General features: G+C 43.3%; 1 pseudogene; it reads right to left on the reverse strand.

Annotated features, from left to right (window-relative positions):
* Nucleotides 1-26,074, reverse strand: part of LOC135884116 (uncharacterized) — a 48,952-nt pseudogene extending 22,878 nt beyond the window's left edge.
* Between the last annotated feature and the right edge of the window lie 785 nt (nucleotides 26,075-26,859).

Consider the following 26,859-nt stretch of genomic DNA (forward strand, 5'->3'; position numbering starts at 1 on the left):
AGACAGAAAGAAAAAGGTTGAGAACCTCTGTCCTACATCATGCTTTTGAGCCTATCTGGCTGTTTCTACATGGTATTGGGAGGGAATTTATAGAAGCAGCTCTGCTACTTAGCATATGTCACATACTAATTTATCTGCATTAGTGGTGTCAATTATTTGCACTATTGGGGTTTCAATATCTTTATAAAATAACTAAATATAAAATATTTTTGCATAAATTATAAAAGTTTGATAAAGCTAGATCTGCTGGTGGTTACTTATATCTAGATATGGGCCTAAGACACAAACTTCAGTTTGGGATCTGAAATCTCCCTCAAACGTTGGTGTTTGGGTCTAGTTTGTGTATCTTGATTTAGAGTGGGAGGGGCCAGCTCAGAAACTGAGATCTGGCTCTGGGATCAGATTCCTAACACCCTGCTCCCTCACATTACAACCTCTCTCTGAATGTTCTGAGGAGTTTCGATGTAGGGGTTTGGGGTTTTTTTTCTCTCCGAGTCATCCTCCAGATCTTTTCCATTTGTATCATTATCTATATTGCTAGATGATCTCTAGAGCAAGTAACTCCCAAATTTACCACCTTTAAACAGCAATTGCAACATCAGCCATCAGTCTGATTTCTTCAGGGAAGCAGAAAAACTGGAACTGAAGACATGGGTCTATTCAAACATATCTGCAATACAGGGCCCCATCCCTGTTTCCTTTATTTTGATCACTAACTTACCCATTTTCCAGAAATAGCCTGTCGTTACTCAAGATAAGTCTATGCTGCAAAACAACAACAAAAAACCAAACCAAACCAAAAAAATCTAGCAGGAGTCTTGGATCCAGGGCCGGCTCCAGCTTTTTTGCTGCCTCAAGCGGCAAAGCCAAAAAAAAAAAAAAAAAAAAGCCACGATCGGCAGCGGCTCTTCCGCGCCGCTTCATTCTTCGGCGGTGGGCCCTTCCCTCTGAGAGGGAGTGAGGGACCCGCCGCTGAATTGCCGTCGAAGACCCGGATGTGCCGCCCCTTTCCATTGGCTGCCCCAAGCACCTGCTTCCTTTGCTGGTGCCTGGAGCTGGCCCTGCTAGGATCTCCAGGTCAACTGTTTCTGCTCGGACTGGAGCCTGGGCTCTGAGACCCTCTTCACTTCCAGGCTTCTGAGCCCAGGCTCCAGCCCAAGTGGGAACATTGACACTGCTATTTTTAGCCCTGGAGTATGAGCCCAATCAGTTGATCTGGGCTCTGAGACTCTCTGCCTTGGGTTGTGGGGTGGTTTCAGTGTAGACAAACCCTCAGAAGCCCTTGAAATTTATTATTACTGTATTATAGGCTGTAATATTTCCTATTGACACAGTCAACTTCTTCCCACTCGGCCTTTTGTGACATATGCAGGTCAGGTAAAAGGGTCACCCTGGCAGCAAACGGAAAGAATCCATGATACAGATAACCTAACCTAACTATCAAACTTAGGCTTGGTCTACACTTACCCCCCAAGTCGAAGTAAGGTACGCAAATTCAGCTACGTGAATAACGTAGCTGAATTCGACATACCTTACTTCGAACTTACCGTGGTTCAGACGCGGTCCACACGCGGCAGGCAGGCTCCCCGTCGACTCCGCGGTACTCCTCTCATCTAGCTGGAGTACCGCAGTCGACGGCGAGCACTTCCTGGTTCGATTTATCGCGTCCACACCAGACGCGATAAATCGAACACGGAACTTCGATCCCCAGCCGCCGAACTAGCGCGGCAGTGTAGACATACCCTAAGTGAATGATGGATTATAAAACTCTTGTGTTTGTCTAGCCATAGCTCCAGTCAGGTTGCTGTGGTGATGGAGCAGTGAAATGCAGAAACACATTTTCAGAAAACATCACCATGCTCATATTTTACAGAGGTGTCACATCCTATAGCTTGTTCCAAATTCTGCTTTCACTCATGCCCAGGTGATTCTCTTGCCTTCACTAAGGGCCAGACTGTAAAGTGTATATATGGGGGGGGGGGCGAGAATGGAGGGGAGGAGAGGGAGAGGGCAGAGCTGAATATCCCCAATGGAAATCCAGGAGGCACAACTTCTCCCCTAGCTCACCATCCCTTTGCATGGTGCAGCTTAATCTTTCCAGAGTGCCTGAGGAGCACTGGGAGACAAGAAACACTGCATCACCACGTCCCAGTCCCCCACACCCTGCATAGGTTCTGCCACATAGGTTCCTGGTCATTTCACAGATGGCATAAGGTGGGGATGGCTCCATGTGCCTACTCTAAGTCCAGGCACCATCTGGCTCTAATTACACCTCTCAGGCATTCATGTTGGTCCAACTTTAGAAACGCAAAACAGTCATTGTGCTGCTTGTGTGCTCTAATTTATGCTTAAATGTCAGATTAAATAGGAAATAATAATACAAAAATAAGAGAACAGGTGTCTCCCAGCTGTAGTAAGGACAAGACGTCTATCAGAAAGCTGTTAAGGATGTTAACAGCTTGGCACATTTTGACAAAGCTTGCAATAAATTCTAAATGCTGCCTTTAATTCATTTGCATTGACTGATTGCTGCCTGACAGATCTGACTTGCTTTGGTGCTGGCTTAGGTGGAATTGTATAGAGAGGAGTATCTCTTAATAAAAAAGAATGAAGCCATTTCAGAAAAGGCTGTTGACATGAAAAGGCAAATCACTGTTACTGAATTAAATTTACAACAGAAATGCTTGCTTCAGGGGAAACTCTTTCTTGGCCAGGCATAAAACATATTCTGGGTCTGATTCTGCTCTCACACTAGTGAAAAAAACAGTATAACTGGTGACTTCCCTGGAGTTACCCTGGAATGAATCAGACCCTTTGTTTAGTATTTACAGTGTAAAGTATATTGATAGGGAATGGACAGCCATTTTCAAATGCTTGCAAGTTGTGCCATCTGTGGTCATGTGACACTGAATATTACCCAATTTCTGACATGACTTAGTACTAGATATGATGTAACTTGATGCCCTGCTTAAGTGGGAATTTTTTTACCTGCTCAAGACTGCAAGATTTGTCCTTTAATGGAATACAGTTCACTCAGACTTTCAGCTAGAGCAGGACAACTTTTGTTTTGTGAGCCATCTATCCATGTTATCCAGAAACCGATCTCACTGCCCAGGCCCTCTCAGAGGTCTAGAGAGGCCCAGAACACTTCCAGCTTTTGAGGCCCCTAGCCATAATAAAAAAATAAAATGACGACACATGAAAACAAAATAAGGCACCAAAAAAAGAGAAACATAATTAGAATATTTTTTATTTAACAAATGCTTTCCTGGTCCAATAGGGATGTGCATAAAAACAAGCTGAAAAACTTATCAAATGCCAAAAAATTAACAAGTGTCTAAATTTGAGGCCCCCTTTGAGCTTAAGGCCCAGGCCAAATGGCCCTCCTGCCCTCCTCCCCCCCCCCCCCCCCGATTGGCCCTGTCATTGCCTCATGTGACATTTCCAGGGTGGGCCAAAACCTCAGTGGTATTTTTATGAAATGGGGATCTTTTCACCTAAAATGTATTTGGAACTCTTACCCTACTAATGACTTACTGTGAATAGGAAATACTATTTAACTCCTATTGTCCTGCAGTAAAGTGGCAGGTGTTAGAAGTGCTGAGAGATTACCAAGTGTGGTAGGCATTCGACAGGAAACACAAATGAATGGGCCCTTTCCCACTATCCTGTTCTGTACCTTGTAAAATACTCAGCTCACACATCCATTCAAAGCAGATTTCAAATAGAAAATCTGTTTGTTACAGGTGAACTTCAGCAGTTGCAGAGGTTTGCTCTGGATAAATATTCCAAAGTTCAGAGGCTGAGTCACAGCTCTCTTGTCTAGAACTGTGCCAGCAATCTCACAAAAGCAGGTTTGCTTGTGAACTATCTGGTACCTCCTGTTCCATGCAGCTTGGAAATACCACAACAATAGTCTCTTTCATGGTATTTCAGATCTCTGGAGTTCCCCCTTCTGGTCACTGCCAATACAAGGAAGTGCAGGAAAAAGTCAAAACATTATTATTCTATTACTAAAAGGCATTTTCTTATCAAAACTGATTAGTGAACTCTAGAAATTGCTAGTCATCCACAATTCCAATATTAAAAACATTTTAAAAAGACATTAAGCAACAGTAATCTATGTAATGAGCCTAATTAGTTCAGCGTACCATTGTTCTAACATACTGATGGAGTTAAAAGTTAATGATGGATGATCAAAAGGTATGGATTTTAGAGTAAAAAAACCCACTTACCAGTTCCAATGTGGTGTTTATCCTTATAAAGATCAAACCTACTTTTCAGGATGACTTTGATTTCAAATTAAAAAAAAAAGTGCTCTAAATCTGTCAGAGCCCTCTTGAATGGATTCATAGCACTGCAGCCTGGCAGGGGAAATCTTGACCTTTTAAAGGTACAGCAGACAAGAAAGCACATTTATAACATTTCTGCTACCTGCGTGTAGTGTCATACACCACACTGTTAATCTGAAACCTATCCAAACTGTATGAACTTCTTGGGATTGCCGAGATCTCGTGGGGACAGACTTTTGATGCCATTTCTAGTCCATACTGCTTCTAGTTGGGCTGAAAATCATTCAAATGCAGCCTTTCTTTGCATGTTTCTTTAAAAACTTGAACATCTGCCTGATGTAATGTAACAAACCAAACTGGGCAAGGCATACATTTCAAATAAAAGGGTAATGAGTGAAGAGCAGGCTTCCTTGGGTTTTCAAAAAGCTTTTGAAAAGGAAGCTGCTAAATGATTACCCAAATACCTAAATCAGACAAATCTAGATCCAGTTCAGGATTTCATGCAACATGAAGTTGGTTTGGTCCACTGTAACTTTAGCAAAGCTAAATCAACCTAACCTCTGGCCCCCTAGAATAAACAAACCAAAATAATAGAAATGGACACCCAAAAATATAGCTCATGAGCTACCTTTCATGACTCAGACCCATCTTTGTAGGAATCAGAGTACTGCAGTGGGGAAGGGGTGGGTGCTTCTCATGTCATTTTCACAGTACTTCATTAGGAGATTGATTTAGTAGAGGCTGTATGGCTTGTTCTCTCTGCGAAATTCTGTGGTGAAGCACCACGTCACAACCAAAGAAATGGCAATGAGTGCCTGTGGGGAAAAAACATCCAAAATATCACCCACATAACGGTGGCACTGCTGACCTGCTTTGGCAGATACATAGATTGAGTGGGATGAATCTGTCTCTGCAGACCACGGCTTTTTAAATCATGTTCACTCACATGGAATCAGAGGAAGAACAATAACATTAACTTTGCAAAAGTCAAAACAAAATACACCTACTCCGTTTAGGCACATCCACATAGCTAGAGAGTAAAATCATCTAAGATCCACGAGGCTCTTGAATCCCCTATTGTCATGTCCTTTCCTGAATAGAATTCCAACTCATACCCATGGGAGGCCTGCACAAATTAAGAGAGCAAAATACCAGTCACCATTCTCTGTGAAGATGTGAGAGGACAATTTTGCCTACGGTGACTTGATGACAAGTTCAACAATAATTTTAAGGAAGGTTTTTATGATTCCGCCAGGGTTGGTCAGCCGTGAGCTGTCACTTAGGGTTCATTTCACTAGAACTATTAAAATACTTAACTGGATAAGTAAACAGGAAAACATCCCTTGCATGAGGGACTATGATAGCAGAAGCTTAATAATGAAAACATTTATTTTTAATAACTTTTCCTCCACAGAAAATCAATGGGGAGATATTTTCCAAATGAAGAATGAAATTGTACTAGCAGGCAATATAACTTCCCCTACATAAAACCCCAAAGGCCCAGAAATATCCCTCAAATATCCTATTAAGAACATATTAATCACTTTTTAAAAAAAATATTATTTGCTTGGTTTTCAGACAGTTGAAAGGAAGGATTTCTCCAACCTGTTAAATAAAGGACTCTTTTACATGTTTGTACATCCTCTACATAGGATAAAAGAGACACATTGAGAAGCAAAGGATCACAGCCAAGGACAAGTCACCTCTGTTTGGAGGTCCCAAATATCTACTGTGCTTTCCAGCTGAGCCATGTAATGGGTGGAACTCTGCTTCTAATTTCTTTTGATCTCTTATTTATTTTCTGTTTGTCAAGTAAAAAACCCAACCAAATAAACCTTCATCCAATTTATAAACTGGATGCAGATGTATAAGCTAGAATGAATGGAACCCAAAAGGGTACTGGTCTGCTTGATTTTTAAAAAGGGGCTAGTGGTTTTTGGCTGCCCCAATCTTAGCTCCAATATGAAACAACTGAAAAGGGCCTGCTTTTCAGGGGTTGGGTGCTCATCACTCTCAGTAAATCTGTTTTCTTTAAAGTGGCTCAAGTTAAATACCCAAAAATCGCTGATCACTTTTGAAAGCCTAACTCTCCTCTCACGTACATTGGTGTCAATCAGGAATAACCCCACTGAACACCAGTGTAGAACTAATATAAATGAGAGGAGGATCGAGCCAGAGGAGGGAATGCTCTGTCATTCGTCAGTTGAAGAAGGTCAGGTGTACTTAAATTACTCAAATTAAAGGAAAAGATTTCCCAAGGGGCCCGCTGATATTACTGTTGGAATCACTGGTATTGAGAATATATGACCTGTCAGGACATGACCTGAGTGCACATTTCCTTTACTACTTGCAGTCAGGTGTGTTATAGCCATAATAAACTGCACTGTCAAGGCCGTGTCAATGGTAGCTTGTGAATGGTGTAATAAAGAGAAAAATCTTTCTGTACGCTGCCTACTGCTCAGTGCATACAGATCATATAAAATGTCATGTGGGAAGTGGTTACCCTTGTTGAATTCAGAGAGAGAAAAGGAACTAGAAAAGCTCAACAGCAAAGAGAAAAATCCATGCACACAGATGCAATAGATCTAAAAGGTAAATAAATATGCTCCAATCCCTTGAAGGGTAAATAGCAGTTTGCCTCAACAGCAAAGAAAAGATTATCATAACTGATTATCCCCTGTAGTGAGGGCACCAAATTAGAACTGGCTTTGTCTGAATTTCAGCCATATTGACAGAAGCCTCTTTGTTGGTTACAGTAAATATTACTGGGTTGAAGAAACAAAACCAGTTACATGCACTTTAAAGTTTACATTTAGGTAAGGGAGCAGGAAAAACAATGTTTTCTCAGTAAACCCTTATCAAGACTGGAGCTTGGAGAAAAAGAAGCCCTTTCTCTTCTTTAACATAATCTCCTAACCACCTGATTCCTACTGATGTCTTTATAGGAACAGTGGCTTTTTATATGCAATGTGGTCTAGTGGAGAGTGCTCTAGATTAGGGCTTGAGACCTGGATTCCACTCCCAGCTTTGCCACTACCATCCCGGGTGACCTTGGGCAAGTCACTTTCCCTCTCTTTGCTTCAGTTCCCCATGTAATGAGGAAAATTACATTTACTTTTCTTGCAAAGCACTTTGAGATCTACTGATGAAATGTGCCATATTTATATTTGTTATTAAAGTAGAGGTTTCCTAGCATCTGAGAAAAGGTTTTACCTTTTGTGCCACCCTGACCCAGCCCACAGCCTATACTAACATAACTCAAACTTTCCTTAGAGGAGTAATGATATCAAGGCACAATTATCCTTTGCGTGACTGCAAACTTTACTTTCATTTTGCAGTGCTTTTCTTACCCTATATATCCCTTGCTTTCCTCCCCAGCCTAGCAATTACTAAAAATCCATGTAAATGATGTACTCGCTGTTTATGAAGAGCCACAGGGTTGTAATCTAGATAGCACAGTCAATAGCAAAAGGGTGCCAAGAGGTGACGTTAGTGCTGGAAGTGGAGAATAACAGGGAAATGAGCTTCTGGTACAATATGACAGCAAAATGTAATGAAAACATGAAATCAGAACATTTATTATAAATGTTAAATTCTATTATGTCACCCTACCCAGTTCTTGCCCCCAGTATGTCCATGTTACGCAAGTGTTTGTGGATAGAGAATGTTTCCTGTTAAAATGTGCTAGATTTTTGAAAACTAAGTATTTACATGGGGGTTAGCTGTGAGCTTGAGAAGTTGATAGGTTCTATTTTTCTTAGAGGATGGGAGGAGGGGGGAAAGATTGCTTTGGAGGTGCTGAGATATTACAAAGCTGTATAAGTAGCCACCAAGGATTGTGGACAAAAATATGACTTTATGGTTTATTCTAAATGCTAGAAGAGCAAGCAGAAATTTTCTGAAATATTATACAATATTTTTTTCTAAGCAGAAGCTACTAAACGGAATCAAAACTAAGGCCCTTTTTTGCATCTATGTGGAGCCCACTGCAGAACAGGGGCTTAAATGGATTACTATATAACCAAAGTATGTTGGGGAATATTTTTTAAAAGTCCAGACTTACAACGTCCTAGAGATTCTGGGACAGATTTTGATTTCAATTCTGCTGGTGTAGATCTGGAGAAACTGCTGAAATGGTGACTTACACAAGAGTAACTGAGATCAGTTGAATCCTTTATTCTCATTCCTCTTCTACCAGGGCCGGCTCTAGGCACCAGCAAAACAAGCTGGTGCTTGGGGCGGCACATTTTTAGGGGCGGCATGGCCGGCGCCAGAATGCCGCCCCTAAAAATGTGCCCCGGCCGCCCTAGCTCACCTCAGCTGCCGCTCGCGCGCCGCTACTCGCACTCCCTCCCAGGCTTGAGAGCCTGGGAGGGAGGGGGAGAAGCGGCGCCCGCGCCGTGGCCACTCGGAGTCTCCCCCTCCCTCCCAGGCTCTCAAACCTGGGAGGGAGGGGGAGATCCCGAGCAGCCGCGGCGCGCTAAACAGTCGTTTCGCGTGCCGCTGCTCTCCCTCCCAGGCTTGAGAGCCTGGGGGGAGGAGGCAGGGCTGGGGATTTGGGGAAGGGGCGGAGTTGAGGCGGGGCCGGGGGTGGGGGTAATTAAAAAACGGGGGGGGGGGGCGGGGGGACACGGCCAAAATTGTTTTTGCTTTGGGCGGCAAAAATCCTAGAGCCGGCCCTGTCTTCTACACAACAATTCCTCCTTCTTTCTAGATTTCTCTTCTATTTTCTTTCAAGGCCCCTGTTATGTTTACAGTATAAACACAGAAAAATTAGATAAAAACATGAATAATCTTGCTGACAGGTTGCAACCTAACACCACTAATTACTCAGAATTCAGAATGATAACACACAAGAACCCAAATACAGAGAGAGAGAGGGAGGGAGAGAGAGAGAGAGAGAGAGAGGCTGCTCCCTAAAGCAGAAAGGCACAACTGAACACACCTGCTTTAAAATGGCTTTTTCCTTATTGACTCTGGCCCCCACTCTTCACTACAGAGCCTCCTAGCATGAAAGTGGGACCTGGAGCCTTCCCCTCGGCCGCCATCCCACTCTTAAAGTGATAAGCTTGCAATTCCAACACAGTCCTCTCAATACACCACAGTCTCATGGTCTCAGTATCTTATTCATCTGCCGGGGCTCTTTATCTAACAGCTGGCATGGTAAGCTCCTCCTTTGTCTAATCCCAGACCTGTTTCCCTTCTCTTTAATGCCTACCTCACTTCATGTCAGTTTGCTACCAACTCTACTGCCACGTCTCCCTTTGCTTTGTTTTTCAAATCAGTTCCTCTCTCATAAGGCTACATGTGCTGTTGTCACACTCCTTCGGTGGCTGTCAGGCCCCTCTCACTCTGTCTCCAAGCTTCTTGTTCCTCTCTCTCCTTCATGCTCCTTCAGCCTTTCTTTTATAGAATCATAGATGTGTAGGGCTGGATGGGACCTCAAGAAGTCATCTAGTCAATCCTCCCACACCCAGGAAGTATTAAGTATACCTAGATCATCCCTGGCAGATGTTTGGCTAACCTGATCTTAAAAACCATCAGTGATGCGGATTCTACAACCTGCCTAGGTAACCTGTTCCTTTAAAGTTAGAAAGATTTTCCTAATATCTAACCAAATCTCCCTTGCTGAAGAGTAAGCTTATTACATCTTGTCTGACCCTTGATGGACATGGAGAGCAATTGATCACCATCCTCTTTAAAACAACCTTTTACATTTTTTAAGATTGTTATCATGCCTCCCCCCACACACCTTTTCTTCTCAAAACTAAACATGTGCAATTTTCTTAACTTGTCCTCATAGTTCATGGTTTCTAAACCTTTTATCGCTGAGGACTCACCAGAGCCAAATACACTGGAAGAATTATCTCCCATGTCTTATATACAACACTCTTGGTAATACATTCCAGAATGACACTTGCCTCTTTTCACAACTACATTACATAGGGTGACCAGTTGTCCAGTCTTCAACCAGAACAACTGGCTCCAATCAGCACCACTGGCTGGGCCGTTGACTGTCCGGTTGGTGGGGCTATGCCGCAGGGCTGGCAGGCTCCCTGCTAGCTGCTGCGTGGCTCCCGGGAAGCAGCCGGCATGTCCGGCTCCTAGGCTTAGGGGCGCCCAGAGGGATCTGCGTGCTGCCCCGCCCGCAGGCGCAGCTCCCATTGGCCGGATCAGGGCAGGGGACGAACTAGCGTGCCTAGCAGGCGGTTGTTGAGGGGTTGTGGCGTGCGCCTCTTCTACCTCTGCCAGCCCTGTTCTCCTTCTCACATTCCTCCTGTGGCTGGGCTCGAGCTGTGGCAAACCACTGTCTGTTGCCCCATCACCGGCACCCAGGAGTTTGAGGCTGCACCCCCATCCCCCGCACTGCTGGGTGTCTCTGTGTAGACAAGTGTGTGCATACAGGCATTGTATATGTGTAAGAGACTGTGTGTCTTTATGTAGGGAGGTGCGTGTATTGCCACATGTGTGTATACCTGTCTGAATAAAATTTGCAGCCTAACTCTTTGACTTTTACTCCTTTTGCTGACTTGCGCACACAAAAATTGATGACATAAAATATGTGTGTATTTATTTCATAACAAGTTTTTAAAAGAGAAGGGATCTCTAAAAGAAATGTATTATTTCTTAAAAAGTGAATGTTGTTGACTAGTAATTGCAGAAGAGCCGGTGGATCAGACATTTCTCTCCACCTTTGTCTAGCTAAAGTATAAACTCTTTGTTGCAGACTCTCTCTTTTTATGTGTATGTCCAGCATCTACCACCTGGAGCCCTGATCTTAGTTGGGGTCTCTAGGCACTAAACAACAATTATAATAATAAATAATGTGGAAGTATATGTGTTAGTGCATGGTAGACGTGTACACATGAATACACGTGTGTATCTGCATGTAGGTGTGGGAGTCAGTTTCTACAGATTTACTTATATAGGTATATGAACAGGTGGGCATTTCTGTGGTTGTGCTCTATAGATTTGTGTTTGGGCTTCAGGAGTGGGCCTTTAATGGACCCATTGCAGCTATGATAATGTGTGGTCCTAATTCCACACATAAAATTACAATAACTTCAGTGAACAAAAACCATGGAGCTGGTTACCGAAAATGGAAAGAGGGGAGGAAAAGAATCATGAAAACCTTTGTGAAATTTTGTTTTTTTAAAAATTACCCTTTTTGACTCTTTTGCTGCCAGCTCTAGTGTTCTCTAACAAATAAAACCTGAAAATAGCATAATACATCTGTCAAAACAATAAATATGCCTGTTTTGGCCTTGCAGTGAAAATGAGCACATGAGCGAGGGTCAGGGAGAGCAAGCGATGGGGGGGGGGGGGGGGATAGAGGGAAGGGGGCAGAATGGAGGGAGGGGCAGGGCCCCAGGAAGTGGTGGGGCAGTGGGTGGGTCAGTAGGCAGGGCAAGAGTGTTCGGTTTTCTGGAATTAGAAAGTTGGCAACCCTAGCATTACATTGTTGGCTTCTCTTCATTTTGTGATCCACTATAACCCCCAGATCCTTTTCTGCGGTACGGCTACCTAGCAAGTTATTCCCCACTTTGTTCATTTAGATTTCTTTTTTCCTTCCAAAGTGTAATACTTGTCTCTCTCAAATTTAATTTTGTTGATTTCAGACCAAATCTCCAATTTATCCAGGTCATTTGAATTCTAATCCTATTTTTCAAAATGCTACCAACTCCTGCCATCTTGGTGTCATGTGCAAATTTTATAAATGGACTACTCTACTACATCATCCAAGTTATTAATGAAAATACTGGACTCAGGACAGAACCCCTTCTCACAGCTAATCATTCTCTCTCTTCTACCTGATGCATTCTGTCTGCTCTCAACAACCTGTATCATATTATTGCACTACTCACTGTAATGTCTGCTGTGCCAATCTTCCAGGAGCAATTTTCTAATGTAATAGATATAGCAAAGTTATTTCAAGCAGTACAATATTTACTAGGTTCTGTACAGCAAAAATTCACTATAGCCAGGGAGACTTCACAGCCTTCATCAATTTGGCTACTTTAGGGCTTAATCCTAATTCAAGAAGCAAAATCATGTCACTGGGGAGGTATGGGCTGGGGTGTCAGCACAGGCATTGACCCCATTGCCTGCAACTCAGTGCCCGCTCCTGTAACCCACCCCTGACTCTGAATCTGCTCTTCATGGTCCCAGGAATTTTACCCCAGCAGAGCAGAAATCCATGATCCACAAGTAGTTGCAGGCTCTCTGCATATTGCCCCTCACAGTTCCACTGTTGTTCAGGCCCTATGCACGCAGGGAGAGCCGGGGTTGGGCCTATAGGAGAAATGCCATGGATACTGTGCTCAGGGAACCTCATCTGAGGAAAGAATATCAGGGGCTGACAATCCTTCTGCCATAGGGAACACATAGGTCTGCTGATAAGGGTCTGCTATTGCATAGTTCCTAGCGTTAGCCCACTACTGTACAATTTCAGCATTTTCAGCTACAACATTTTAATCCTTGTCCATGAGTGTCAAGACCGAGGTTTGACCCCATACACAGTCCTTAAGCTATGAATGGAATTCCCATTGGCATAAATGGCTGTGTGTGTATAATTGCTCAAAATAAATTCTTCTTTCAATTTCAAAAATATATAGTATTACCGCTGAAAATGGATAGTTAAATGTTACCCTGTAAGAAGTAGACAGACTTGGAGAAGGTAATATTTTTCCTTTGTGCACACTGCGTCTGCCAGCACCTCAGCACTTACACCTCTTTCTTACGTTGTCTAAAATGTGTAGCTCTAACCTAGTATCTTTGGGCTGTCCAAACTCCCCTGCCCTTTACCCCAAGTCATCTCTTGTTTAAAACCATTAAACTTATTCCGGGAAATCCAGAGCAATTGAAAGCTTTCAGCCTCAATATTCTAGATGGAGCAAGCATATCACAAATCGTATTAAATCCTCCCTTGAAAAACACCAAGCATATACCTAATACTGGGAATAAAACGGAAATGAAGGCAATCAATCATATTCAAGTCAGTTAAACAGCCCTCAGATATAAATTTCCCTGTGGTCTCATCTGGATCATGCTAGTGGGCAAATTTGCCTGTTTTATTGTATCCAATATATTATCCTGTCTTATTAGAAGAACATTGGAAGCATTAGAGAAGATGTTGGGGGTGGTGATCTATATGGGCGGGTTAGTTAGGATCTGGTTATTAATGAATGATCATATGGGTGATTGAGTATGGCTGGATTGCTGTTAGTCTAACCTGGGAGTGTGGGTGAGGATTTCATTTTTGTGCATAGCAATCACCCTAGATATTGTGTCTTTGAGCCACCTCTCTGGCACAGTAAATTCCATATTCACATAGATTTACCCGTTCTGATTAGGCCCTGTTCCTGCAAATTGTAAATGCATATAATTTATGTGGTAGAGGGCACTATGGAGGGGATCAGGGACATTTCAACATGCTTGGGGGAGGGAGGGTGCTGGATAGAAAAAGACATAGAGGTGACTGACTACCTGAGCGCATGGCCAGTCAAATGCCTGGAAGGAAGAAGGGGATTTGCCAGGTCCACAGGTGTCATTGAGAGGCTAAGTGATTGGCTGATGGAACAGGTAACCAAACTCTTTTAAGAGGTAAGAGTTGAAGGGAGAAATCTATTTTGCTCTGCATCCACAGCTCAGAAGTTCTTCCCCCAGAGATGCAAGTATTCGGGATGGTGTGTGGAGAATTGCTGCAGGTGCATTAATTTCTAGCAATAACTGAAACTGTATTTGCACATACTCAAACGATAAGCACCCCAATGTGGATATTTATCCAACTCTATCTCATGCCTATTAAGCTCTTGAATAGTTGAGGATGTCTTTGCACAAGGAGGTATCTTATCCTAAAAATGTATCTATTTATAGCCAGGATTTTCTGGCTTTGGGTGTTTTGGAACATTAAGTCAACCTTGTAAACATCCAACTGTACCGCAATACTAGTCTTGGTATATTGATACAAGGAGTCCAGTGAAATGGGAATGGGGTTGGTTTGAAGTATTTGTTACAAATATTATTTGTTACTATGTTAGCCCTTTTTGGGGTAGCAAATTATTCATGAACTGATCCCGCTTTTCTTGAGCTATGTTAGTTATTTGTAAGCATTTGCTGACCATGGATTCATGCTCGTGAACTCTTTGCTTGATTACTATTTGGTAATCATGTGTGGCTGGTCCTTGAGCCACATGGTGGTATTTCTTGCTTCTTAACTGGATAACAGAGAAATCCTCGGTGAGCTTAAACACAAAAAGGAAGCTTACAAGAAGTGGAAACTTGGACAGATGACTAGGGAGGAGTAAAAAAATAGTGCTCGAGCATGCAGGAAGGCCAAAGGACAATTGGAGTTGCAGCTAGCAAGGGATGTGAAGGGTAACAAGAAAGGTTTCTACAGATATGTAAGCAACAAGAAGAAGGTCAGGGAAAGCATGGGACCCTTACTGAATGGGGGAGGCAACACAGTGACAAATGATGTGGGAAAAGCTGAAGTACTCAATGCTTTTTTTGCCTCAGTCTTCACAGACAAGGTCAGCTCCCAGACTGCTGCACTGAGAAGCACAGTATGGGGAGGAGGTAAGCAGCCCTCAGTGGTGAAAGAACAGGTTAAGGATTATTTAGAAAACTGGACATGCACAAGTCCATGAGGCCAGATCTAATGCATCCGAGGGTGCTGAGGGAGTTGGCTGACGTGATTGAGAGGCATTGGCTATTATCTCTGAAAACTTGTGGTGATCGTGGGAGGTCTCGGACGATAGGAAAAAGGCAAATATAGTGCCCATCTTTAAAAAAGGGAAGAAGGAGAAGCCGGGGAACTACAGACTGGTCAGCCTCACCTCAGTCCCTGGAAAAATCATGGAGCAGGTCCTCAAGGAATCCATTTTGAAGCACTTGGAGGAGAGGAAGATGATCAGGAACAGTCAACATTGATTCACTAAGGGCAAGTCATGTCTGACCAACCTGATTGTCTTCTATGATGAGATAACTGGCTCTGAGGATATGGGGAAAGCGGTGGATGTGATATACCTTGACTTTAGCAAAGCTTTCGATACAGTCTCCCACAGTATTCTTGCCAGCAAGTTAAAAAAGTATGGATCGGATGAATGGACTATAAGGTAGATAGAAAGCTGGCTAGATCGTTGGGCTTAATGGGTAGTGATCAATGGCTCAATGTCTAGTTGGCAGCCGGTATCAAGAGGAGTGCCCCAGGGGTCGGTCGTGGGGCTGATTTTATTCAACATCTTCATTAATGATCTGGATGATGGGATGGATTGCACCCTCAGCAAGTTCGCAGATGCCACTAAGCTGCGGGGAGAGATAAATATGCTGGAGGGTAGAGATAGGGTCCAGAGTGACCTAGACAAATTGGAGGATTGGGCCAAAAGAAATCTGATGAGGTTCAACAAGGACAAGTGCAGAGTCCTGCACTTAGGACAGAAGAATACCGTGCACTGCTACAAGCTGGGGACCGACTGGCTAAGTGGCAGTTCTGCAGAAAAGGACCTGGGGATTACAGTGGATGAAAAGCTGGATATGAGTCAACAGTGTGCTCTTGTTGCCAAGAAGGCTAATGGCATATTGGGCTGAATTAGTAGGAGCATTGCCAGCAGATCGAGGGAAGTGATTATTCCCCTCTATTTGGCACTGGTGAGGCCACATATGGAGTATTGCATCTACTTTTTGGCCCCCCACTACAGAAAGGATGTGGACAAATTGGAGAGAGTCCAGTGGAGGGCAATGAAAATGATTAGGGGGCTGGGGCACATGACTTATGACAAGAGGCTGAGGGAACTGGGGTTATTTAGTCTGCAGAAAAGAAGAGTGAGGGGGGATTTGATAGCAACCTTCAACTACCTGACGGGGGGGTTCCAAAGATGATGGAGCTAGGCTGTTCTCAGTGGTGGCAGATGACAGAACAAGGAGCAATGGTCTCAAGTTGCAGTGGGGGAGGTCTAGGCTGGATATTAGGAAAAACTATTTCACTAGGAGGGTGCTGTAGCACTGCAATGGGTTACCTAGGGAGGTGGTGGAATCTCCATCCTTAGAGGTTTTTAAGGCCTGGCTTGACAAAGCCCTGGCTGGGATGATTTAGTAGGGGTTGGTTCTGCTTTGAGCAGGGGGTTGGACTAGATGACCTCCTGAGGTCTCTTCCAACCCTAATCTTCTATGACTGAAGCTTCTTGTAAAAAAAATGAAGAGAAAATAATGACTATTCTATTCTGGCCAGAATGTTTTGATGAATAAGTATTCAGGCTAACATTTGTGAAACTTCTGGGATCTGCAGATATTTTCACAAATACCTGTCAGTTGTTTGAATACTTGTGACTGATTAACATTATAACACTAGGAAACACAGTGACCCAAACTCAGGCCTCTGATGTGTGAACAGGTTATTTTAATATTCAACCAGCTCTAAATGGGTTTGCAGCAATAAGGTTAGGGAAGAGAATTCATTAAACTGAAAGGAAAGAAAAGCATGCAGAAGGCTTATATGAAGACAGCCAGAATTCTCTTCTTCTTAGCCACTGTACTATATTCATGAGTTTAATAAATTTTAAACTTCAGAGAGAATCAAAGGAAAGTATTTTCTGTCACTGAGTCAGAAGTTCAAATAGGCTGATTTCTCTCCCAACCTCTGACCCTTAATTTTCTTCTTGCTCATGGCCAGCTAAGGAAGGCTGCCTAGGTTTATTGGATATATTGGCTCATTTAGTCAGCAGTGGATCTCTCGCCCACGCACAAAGTCACTTTGGATTGCCTCCTGTACCAGAGACGTCAACTATAACAAGTCCCTGTTAATAATTAACAGAATTCCTGTTGGGACTGGCTATACAATTTCCTTTGCTTCTCAATGTCAAAACTCTCCACTGTGATACAGCTAATTTATTTTAATCAGGTGTGTCACAGTCTCTGTCCCTGATGACTGGACCCCACTTCCTTTCAACACCTGCCTTCTGACACACTCTGAAACCTTTAAGGCAGTTGGTATTCAGACCTCAGTGTTTCAGGAGCCAAATTAGCAATCAACATTATCCAAAAGAACCACAGTAGTGTGAATTAATTGTTTCATTATAGTACTATATATTCATATTTAGTTTTTATATATACCGTATATACTCGTTCATAAGCTGAATATTTTTGGTAAAAAAATGACTCATCAAAGAGCGGAGGTTGGCTTATAAACGGGTCTACACCAAAATTCAATGATTTTAAACTCTATGGAATCATTGAATTGAATATCTAATACATTGTCATTTTGCTTACCTGGAGCGTCTGCAGGCATGGAGCCCCTCAGCTCCCATTGGCTGGGAACGGTGAACTGCGGCCACAGGGAGCTGAGGGGCTCCATGCCTGCAGACGCTCCCAAGTAAACAAAATGTCCCGACCTGCCAGCGGCTTACCCTGACGGCCAGGAGCCAAAGTTTGCCAACCCCTGAAATATAGGGTTGGCTTATGAAAGGGTCAAACAGTTTTTGCTATTTTTACCTAACCATCTTGGGGGGTCGGCTTATAAACGAACGGGCTAATGAACAAGTAAATACGGTATGTATATTATTCTCACAGCAAAATGACTGACCAAGTATTATTATTTTATCAATTACAATTGGTTAATAACATAATAAAATCATCCGGATTGGTTAATAACTTAGACTGGTTAACAATTAAATCACACAGTATTTTAATATCATGTGCTACAGAGAGCTGCAGGAGACACATTAAAGAGCCACTTGTGGCTCCCAAGCCTCAGTTTAAGTATCACTGCTTTAAGGAATGCCCGGAGTCATACCCTGGCAATGCAAGTCTCTCATACTTGTCTTAACAAAGGGATCTCTTTAGCACTAGGGTTGCATTTCAGATACACTCTCCTGTATGTTCAGGCTAATGAAGACTAATGGAGCCATCCATAATCAACAAGCTTTGATAACGCACCTTCCTGTGTGCTGAGAGAGTTTATTCTTGAGCCACAGAGAGATTTTAGCTACAGAGTAAACCCCAGAATTTAGAGGGCACAAAGACCTTCCCGCATCCTTCCACTCTGGCACAAAGGTGAGCCTGGGTCCCAATCATTGTGCTGCCTGCACACGAGGACTATGCATGTTTCTCAATGCCTCAAGCCAACCCTATTCTGCATTTCTTCTTCACCTCTTAGCATAGCTGGGAGCTCTGCACTACTGAGTCTCCGTGGGACCTTTGTGGGGAAGGCGGGGTTGGCTTGAGGAGAGCGGTCAATACCAGAGATCCCATTTAAGGGCTTGATGAGCTCATATAATGTCCCTTCCCTAGCTCTGCCCCCTTGATAGCTTTGTGGAGCCCCACCACAGTGCTGCAGGGGAGCTCTTTCATGCTTCTGTTCACATCAGCATGACCCTTGGTGGGAATAGCTAGGTGGGTGTAGAGTCCCATTAAAAAAAATAGCTAGAGCCTTCTGGGCCTCTGATTCCCACGTGTAATCAGAACGAGATTTGACACAATACGTTTAAACAAAACATAAATCTCTGTCCTTGGCTGAGATCTTGTATTCTGCGTTTCATCCTGGGGTGACTGTTTATGGCTAACATTAAAGCCTGTGGCTAACAGTGCAAAGGCTGACAGAGTGCTTGGCAGGAACCAAGTGATTCTAATACCTGGACTTGTCCAGCAGGGCAACACGGTAAAAATAACAAATCCGAATGGAATTCAGTGCTTGCTCCTTTAGGCCCTGCTTTAAAAAAAAAAAAGGCATCAGGTTGGGTGAATAAGTGGTCTGCTCAAACTCAATCAGCAAAAGAGACCTTTGTTATGACTCATTTTTTACAGTTGTTCTTAGTCACAGCCGAGCTCCGGAGTCTCAGAGCTTCACAAAGAATACCCCAATCTATATGAAAAGGAGTGGAGGGGGGAGGTGTTTTATGCTCAGAACCGACCTCAGTTTGTCAAACATTATTTTGTTTTAATAGGGAGATATTTGAAATAATTTTCCTTTTATAAACGAATCAGAATAGTTTATTATTGTGTCACTATTGTGAAATGAGATGTCGGGGGTGGGGGTTGATTGCTTGCTTGCTTAATGGATCAAAGCTCATTTCACTTGCTTGAAGCCTTGACCTTTAGTTTCCAGTAAAATGACTTTGCTGGTTCTAGTGCTGTCCCTTCAATGATGACGGGCACTTTCATTTCTATTTACTCAACTTTGACTTGACTCAAGCTCATGTCTCGAACTAGACCAGAGACTGTGTTCTAAAAGGCACATGACCTTTGCAGCTGAGGATTTTCAGTTACTCCTACTGGTAGGGGTGGGAACGGGATATTCACAATGCATCTCCTTGTACCTGTACAGAGGTTCTGAACAAAGACAGTTCCCACTTTTGTTCTCAGTATGGCTTTAGATTTTGCCATTTTTTTAAGTAGTAATTTGCTATTCTGCAGCTCACCAGGAATCATTTACTTTTTTATTTTTAATTGTTACACCAGAAAGAACAAACATAAGCACTTCGTGAGAGGATAGTGTATGTGTGATTCAGTGACTGCATCCATTTTGTACTGAAATTGCTCTCCACATTGAGGAGACTCTGAACAGGCCAGCAGATTCCTTAGAAATTCAAAGATGCAGTACAGAGAAAACAGGGCTTTGATAGTTACATAGCGACACAGACTGAATTCATCTCTTCAAGATACTGTTAATATTAGAGAGTTGTGATTTTTGCCAACCCAGTTAGGTGTGTTGAATCTGTAATACTAACAGGGGTACAATATACAAGAACTCAGCCTCCAGCCACTCCATGTTGGGCTCTGTGTCAGGTTTTGCATGCTAAGTGGGGTCAGCCTGGTAAGCATTTTGCTATATATGGTATATACAAAAGGGAGAAGCTTTTTTTTTTTAAGGTGATTTAAGTGGTGCTGGTGTCCAACTTAGTAGGTGGCACTGATCCCTCAGCATCAGGATTGAACAAATAGCCCAGTGTTTTTTAAAGATGCATCATTCTGCTTCAGCAGCTGCATTTTGCATGAGATGTACAGTTGAAATCCTGACCATTGGAGCTGGTAAAGGTTCCACGGCATTTTGCATTACAGAAGGGATCTCAGTATTCTAGCCAGATTCCATTTACATTCTGCCTACCCAAAAACAAACCCACCCCCTTACTGTCTCAGCTGGATAGTCTTCTGAAGTCCTATCTCATTAGCATTCCTGGTTGTTTAACAGTTGCTGTGTTTCCCATCGGACAGTTTCCATTTCAGTGGCAGGTGGGCCCAATCCTACTCCCATTGAAGTGCAGTCGTTCTGTCATAAAGTTCAATGGGCCCAGTTCATGGTTGCTCTACAGCTCCTTTGCGCTGCATATGCTGGTGCAAATGGACCACAAAACAGCTTCATGCCTGCCCTGCCCTATTCCCTGGGGAATGACCCTTGTGCAGAAGACCTTCCCCACTAGGCAGAGTCAGCTCTGCTAGTCCTGCATGCTCTGTGAGAGTCCTTGGGGCTCTGGTGCAAGAAACATTGTTGGGCATATACGGAAGTGGCAGAAGGGGATGTTGCTGTGATGGTCCTGTGCCCTGGTTATCCCATGATGGCTGAAAATCCCATAGGGCAACCATGCACAAATTAGCAAACCCCTCAAGACTTCTCAAATCTGCATCAGGGCCAATTTGGCCCCCCAGAACAAAGAGGGACAAAGCTCCTTCTCAGTCTTTGCATGAGGCTCTGCACTGGCACAGGGGTGAATCTGGGGCAACGGGTGCAGAAGCAATTGCATTGTTTGGAAAGCACCACAGTTTCCTTCTGGAGGAAAGATACTATGTACCTGTAAGTCACTGTCACATCTAGGGGTGCTTCATTCTACTGTGTGGTGATTTTATATTTCTAGACTGAAAGCAAGCCTGGCTTTAATAGCCCTCACCAGCATCTTCAGAGGTACGTTTTCAAAATGTGAGAAACAGTAAAAATTGCCTGGCACAAGCTCACAGCAAATGAGTGTAATTTCCACATTCCTGTCACTTTCCAGTTTGTTTAAATGCAGAATTTATCATGGTACCATTGTCTGGTGGATAATTCTACAAGAAAAACAGCAAGAGGTTACTTTCCCTGTTAGCCCTTACCTTAAGCAATGATCTGAACTGGGAGGCCAGGATCCACACTAATAGATACTAAATGGCACCAATGCCTGCCTCTTGTTTACAGGGCTTTTACATAGTTAAAATCGTGCTTTATGTTTTCACCTTAAAGGATCCCACAAACTATATGCCCATAACAGCAATGAAATGCAACTCCTTCTGTGGCAGGGGGTGGCATAAGGACTGTGCAAGAGGATACACTAGAACCTATAAATCCACCTGAAATCAGGATGGGATCCAATTCCAGCCTAGCCTATGAATGCTGGACCAGGTCTAGGAAAGCTCAGCAAATCTGGATTGTGATTTGCACAGCTCTAGTCCTTTCTTCTCCCAACAGAAGCCCCCAAGGCAATGGGAATCCCCAAAACCTAACGTCTTTTTGGGGAAAATGGTGAACCTGAAGCTCCTTCACCATTTTTGGTCCATTGCCCCCCTCCTCTATTTGATTCACAAACAGAGCAGCATACAGGAGCTAGAATATGTTAAGGTATCTTTTACCCAAATGTATACATGTTTGTGTTTTGCTATACGTAAATAATTTCAGAAATCATCTTTTTAAAAACCTAAAACTTTATCATACAGCTGCATAATGCTGAGATTATCATTCCATTTGCTTTCCCCCTATGAATTTCTTATTACAAATTACATTTAAATTTTGAACTTTGCTGTGCAGTTTATTACTTTGAGCAGCATTAAATAGCCATTTTCATGGTTTCTTTGTAATGTCTGAGTCTGTTTGAAATCACAGCTGCAATCTAAAGCGCCTTATTTTGACTGATAAAAGCTTTACATTCCCAGGGATTTGTGTACATTCCATTCTTTTTCTAACAGACATACTATCCTGAGTGAAATCAGAGGTATTTAACTACCTTCTAGGTCTGATCAGTACTTTTCAATTTTTATAATCACTATTCACATTTCATATAAGGAGGGAAGATCTTATGAAAGCACAACCCCTGGACATCTGGGTTCTATTATTGGTTCTCTCACAGACTTCCTGTCTGATTAAAGGCTTGTAATTTAATTTCTTGATGCCTCGGTTTCCTCATCTGCAACATGGCAAATAATGAAATGTTGTAATATGATAACAATGCATGTAAGATCATCGGATATCCTGAGATGGAAGGTCCAAAATACCTTTCGTTATTCTTCCCAGTGATATGTGTAATCACAGGAAAATATAGCCAGTTCTGAAGCATACAATTCCACCCTTCCCAAATTGGCCACCAGTGGGTATCCCAGTTTGGCAAGACTAGTGCGCCCAGAGACAATGGTCAACAAATTCACTTTTGTAAGGAACAAGCCTCCAAAAGTCCTTCTTTAATTTAGGCATAATAGATGATGTGACCATCCTGCTAAGTAGCACTGTTACTCACCAGGCTGCTGCTCTGTAAAGACTGGATGGAACACTGGTTCTTAATACTCTTGAATATACTAATTAAAATAGTGTGTAAATGATGTGCTGATATTTTTCACTTATTGTCTTATTACTCACAGTGAATTGCAGTCTCTGTTTTCAGTTATCACATTATTTTTAATTCTTTTACAGAGAGGACATAAAATGTTGGCCGGAGTGTTCAAAAATGAGTATCTGTAGATAGTCCCTAAGTCCATATTTAGGCCACCTAAATAGTGGCATGATTGTGAACAATGCCAAGCACCAGAAGTTTCCATTGACTTCCTAGGAATAGGTGCTGATTTACATAGGTGTGCGAGCACTATCAGCCCATGAATCATGTAGAGATCGTTTTCTGACAAATGACAACATTGGTATGGTCTGTGATTATCTTGGAACGTCTGTATTATCTCTATCACTGCCCCTGCCTTCATGTACTGAGAGGCCAGAAATATTTGTCCTACTTTTGGCTGTTTCCTGGCAAAGAAAGACACTATATTCTATGCCGGAGATGCAGCGACTCCCACCTACATTAGCTATTCTAGTATCTGCTGTTGCTCTGTGTAGAGAGGGTTCGTTGGGGCTCGTCCCTCTCCGGGGCGGCGGGGAACCACACCGCCTCCCTTAGTCCCTGCACTAGCCCCTGGGGAATCAGTTGGGCCACAGGAGTCCTGGCTCAAGCCGTCCAGCGGGGACTGAGCAAACACAGGTAACAGTTAGCAGTTAACAAGCCCAGGCCCGGGGTCAGGATGGGACAGTAAAGAGAGATCCGCGTCAAGTATCGGCCAGTCAGGCCGATCCCCAGGCCTGCCGCTGGTGGCTGGAGTCTCCCCAGCGGGAGATGGGCCGGAGGCATCTGGCCTCTCCAGCAGCTGCCTCCCGAGTGAGCTCTGGGGTTGGGCTCTTATACTTCTTGTCCGGCACCTGACCCTCTGGGGGTGCAGGCTTGGAGTGTTCTGGCTCCGCCCACTCTGGTGTCCGATGGAGCTTGTCTCTCTCCGGGGCGGCGGGGAGCCACACCACCTCCCTACACCTTGTCATAGGGATTCATCCAGGAGAGGCTGCTATGTCTTCCACTGAAAAGATTTCAGATTGACTGACTGTCTCTAGCATCTACCTCTTTCTTTGGGCAGGAATCATGTTTTTGTATGTATTTGTATTGCTTTTAATGTAGGGGGCCCTGATTCTGATTGTGGGGCCATGAGGCATTACTGTAATGCTAATGTTACCCATCTGCACCAGATCCAACTGAAGCTATTGTGGGGTTTCAGGAATGACTCTGAACCTACCCACAATAACTTAAGAACTGGGGGTGGGGAGAGAGACTGTTATTCCTTCGTCAGCGGTAGCTCACATTCTCCTAATAGAACAGATTGCCGCTGCCAGTAGTCCGGGTTGCTGCCTGTTCTTTCTGGTGTTTTTGTAGAATCAAGGGACAATACAACTTCAGCACAAATCTTCCAGATTGGGAGGCTGCTACTTCTTTGCCCCAGAAGTGGATGAATTATCTATGTATATAGAATATCAAGCACTTTAGGATTCTTCAGGATGAAAGCTGATAAATACTACATTAACAACTTGCATACTTATACTCACACCCTACGATAAGCACCCTCTTTCCATCTCCTTAATAGCTGTAGGTTATAGATGTTTTCATAAACAGAGAAACAGTGCTTCTTAGAAAGCAACTTTTTTTCTTCAAATGGTAGATGATTAATATGGGCAGGTTCTGGCAGAAAACCCTAGGGGAAGAAGAAAATTAATTTCCTTTTATGTACTTATTTGCTTGCGTGTGTGTGTGTGTGAGAGAGAGAGAGAGAGAGGTTTTCACCCCTTCTTGAACAGACAAAAAATAAAAAAGCTCTGGTACCAACACCCTTCTAGTGCCTTTTAAGATCTGTGCAGAACTTGAATCTGCTGGGGACTACAGTTGTGCCAATAACTACTTTTTTTGGTTTGGAGGCAGTTCTTCCTCACCCCCTCCCACAAAAAAAATGGTTCAGGCCAAACTGAATCAGAAATTTTTCAGAACTTTTGGTGAATTGAAAAAGTCCCTTTCAAGTCTGTTCTGGAGCAGGAATTCAAACCTGAGTCTTTCACATTCCAGGTAGGTTCCCTTACCCATTCTGAACTTCATTAGCTGCAGTGGATTGCCATTAACGTCTTTTGTGCCTCGTCAAGCCTTTCGTATTCAATAATACATAATTTCAGTGCCTTTCTAGCCATTGGACCAAAAGGTCTCCTCTGCCTGGTCTGCCAAAAGAGACTTAGGATAAGACTATACTACAAGCAATACAGGAGCAGCTACACTGCTATAAAGTAGACACTTACTTCAGAAACTGAAGGGGTTTTTCTGTTGCTGTAGTAAATCTACCCCCTTGAAAGGCAGTAGCTAGGTCAATGGAAAAAAATCTTCTTCTGTCAACCTAGCAGTGTCCACAGTGGGGTTAGGCTGATCTAATTTTTCATAGCCCTGAGCGATGTAGTGAGGTCAACCTAAATTTTAAGCATAGACTAGGCCTTAGTATCCCTGGGATAGATGTTTCCCCTCATGGCTAATTTCTCCCTAGTTTAGGCCACCAGTCGAAGCGGTGTCCCAGGATATGGCTACTGCTGCATATTAGCAACTATTTGGAGCCACAGGTGAGAGCTAGGTGTGAAGTGAAGACCAATGAAAGAGAACCATTCAGAGTGTAACTGCACTGACTTTCAGAGGTACTACCTCTCCTTTTTCACCCCAGTGCCTTAACCAATGGGCTAATGGTTATAAGGGGGGGGCCCACCTTCTCCCCCTCCACTTCACGTCAAATTCACAAATAGTTTTGGGTCGATCAAAACTACATTTTTTAAAATTGAATAAACTATTTGTCCAAAAATTTTGCCCAGCTCTACTAAGGACCTTATGTACCTGCACTGGCCCTTTGACTCTTTCATTTTCCACCAGATTCCACTTGAACCTGTGTAAGTGTGGGGAAATGGCACACCGCTGTGTAGACAAAGTGGGTTACTTACATCGCTGTTGGCTGTCCGTGCTTGCCAATTTCACAGCTCCAGGCTTGAGCCGGGCTGTCACCAGGGGTAGATGGGGGACTCCAGCTAGAGCTTGGCTGCCCCCGGGGCTCCCTGCTTCAAGACGGGCTATGCCCACCAGGCTCCCCGCTCCAAGCTGGGCTGCGCTTGCCAGGCTTCCCATTCCCAGCTCCCCGCTGGAAGCCCGGCTGCATCCATGCTCCTGGCAGGGAGCCGAGAGCCCTGGCAGCTGCTGTGCTCCCAGCAGGGAGCTGGGAGCCTCCATGTTGATATTTCTGCACCATTTAGAAAGAATCTGGTGGCCAAAATGGCTGCAAGAATGATTTCCCTTCATTATTTTTTAATGTGAATCTTTGAGCTTGCTTCATCATCCAGGGATGTTCTTGTTAAGACTATATGCATCATCTCTGCTCAAAGCAGCTGAGCCAACCCAGCTACGTTGTTTTACTCAGATGTATAGGATTTGACAGGTAGCAGACCGTCCTGTCTCTCAAGGCTGTATTATCTCTCTCTAGCTCTCTAGCTAGTGTAGTGAGCAGCTGATATTGTTATTGTAAGTGGACTGCAGACTGCTTAATGTTCTGCACCAATTGCCTTCCTGATGAATATAATAAGCTCTACTGGCAGATCTCAGGCGAGGCAGCAATTGCTACAAAGCCACAAAGTAATATTAAAAGCTACAAAACAGCAACATATTTTTTTCTGTGCAAATTTCCTTGAAGTCATTGCAATAATACTTTTGTTGATCAAGTGAGAAAACCTTTTTGCTTGCACGTCTTATCTCTGCTAAATTCAAGATTCAGCTTAGAAGGAAACATGCTGCTGTTTGGACTTTTTTAACTTGCTATTGTTACAAGCGATATCTATGATGACTATACCAGAAAGATAAGGGGAGAATATTTGTGTCTTTCATTCTGTTTTCTTTCTGCACTGGAAGGCCGTAAGGGATCAATTTGTTTCGCTCTTTCCTCTGGATAGTGATTTAATTTATTCATTATAATTAATATTTGTATTGTGGTAATGCCCAGCCCAAAAGTGCTAGGAGCAAGC

Source organism: Emys orbicularis, chromosome 9 (assembly GCF_028017835.1).
Source record: "Emys orbicularis isolate rEmyOrb1 chromosome 9, rEmyOrb1.hap1, whole genome shotgun sequence".
Lineage (NCBI taxonomy): Eukaryota > Metazoa > Chordata > Testudines > Emydidae > Emys > Emys orbicularis.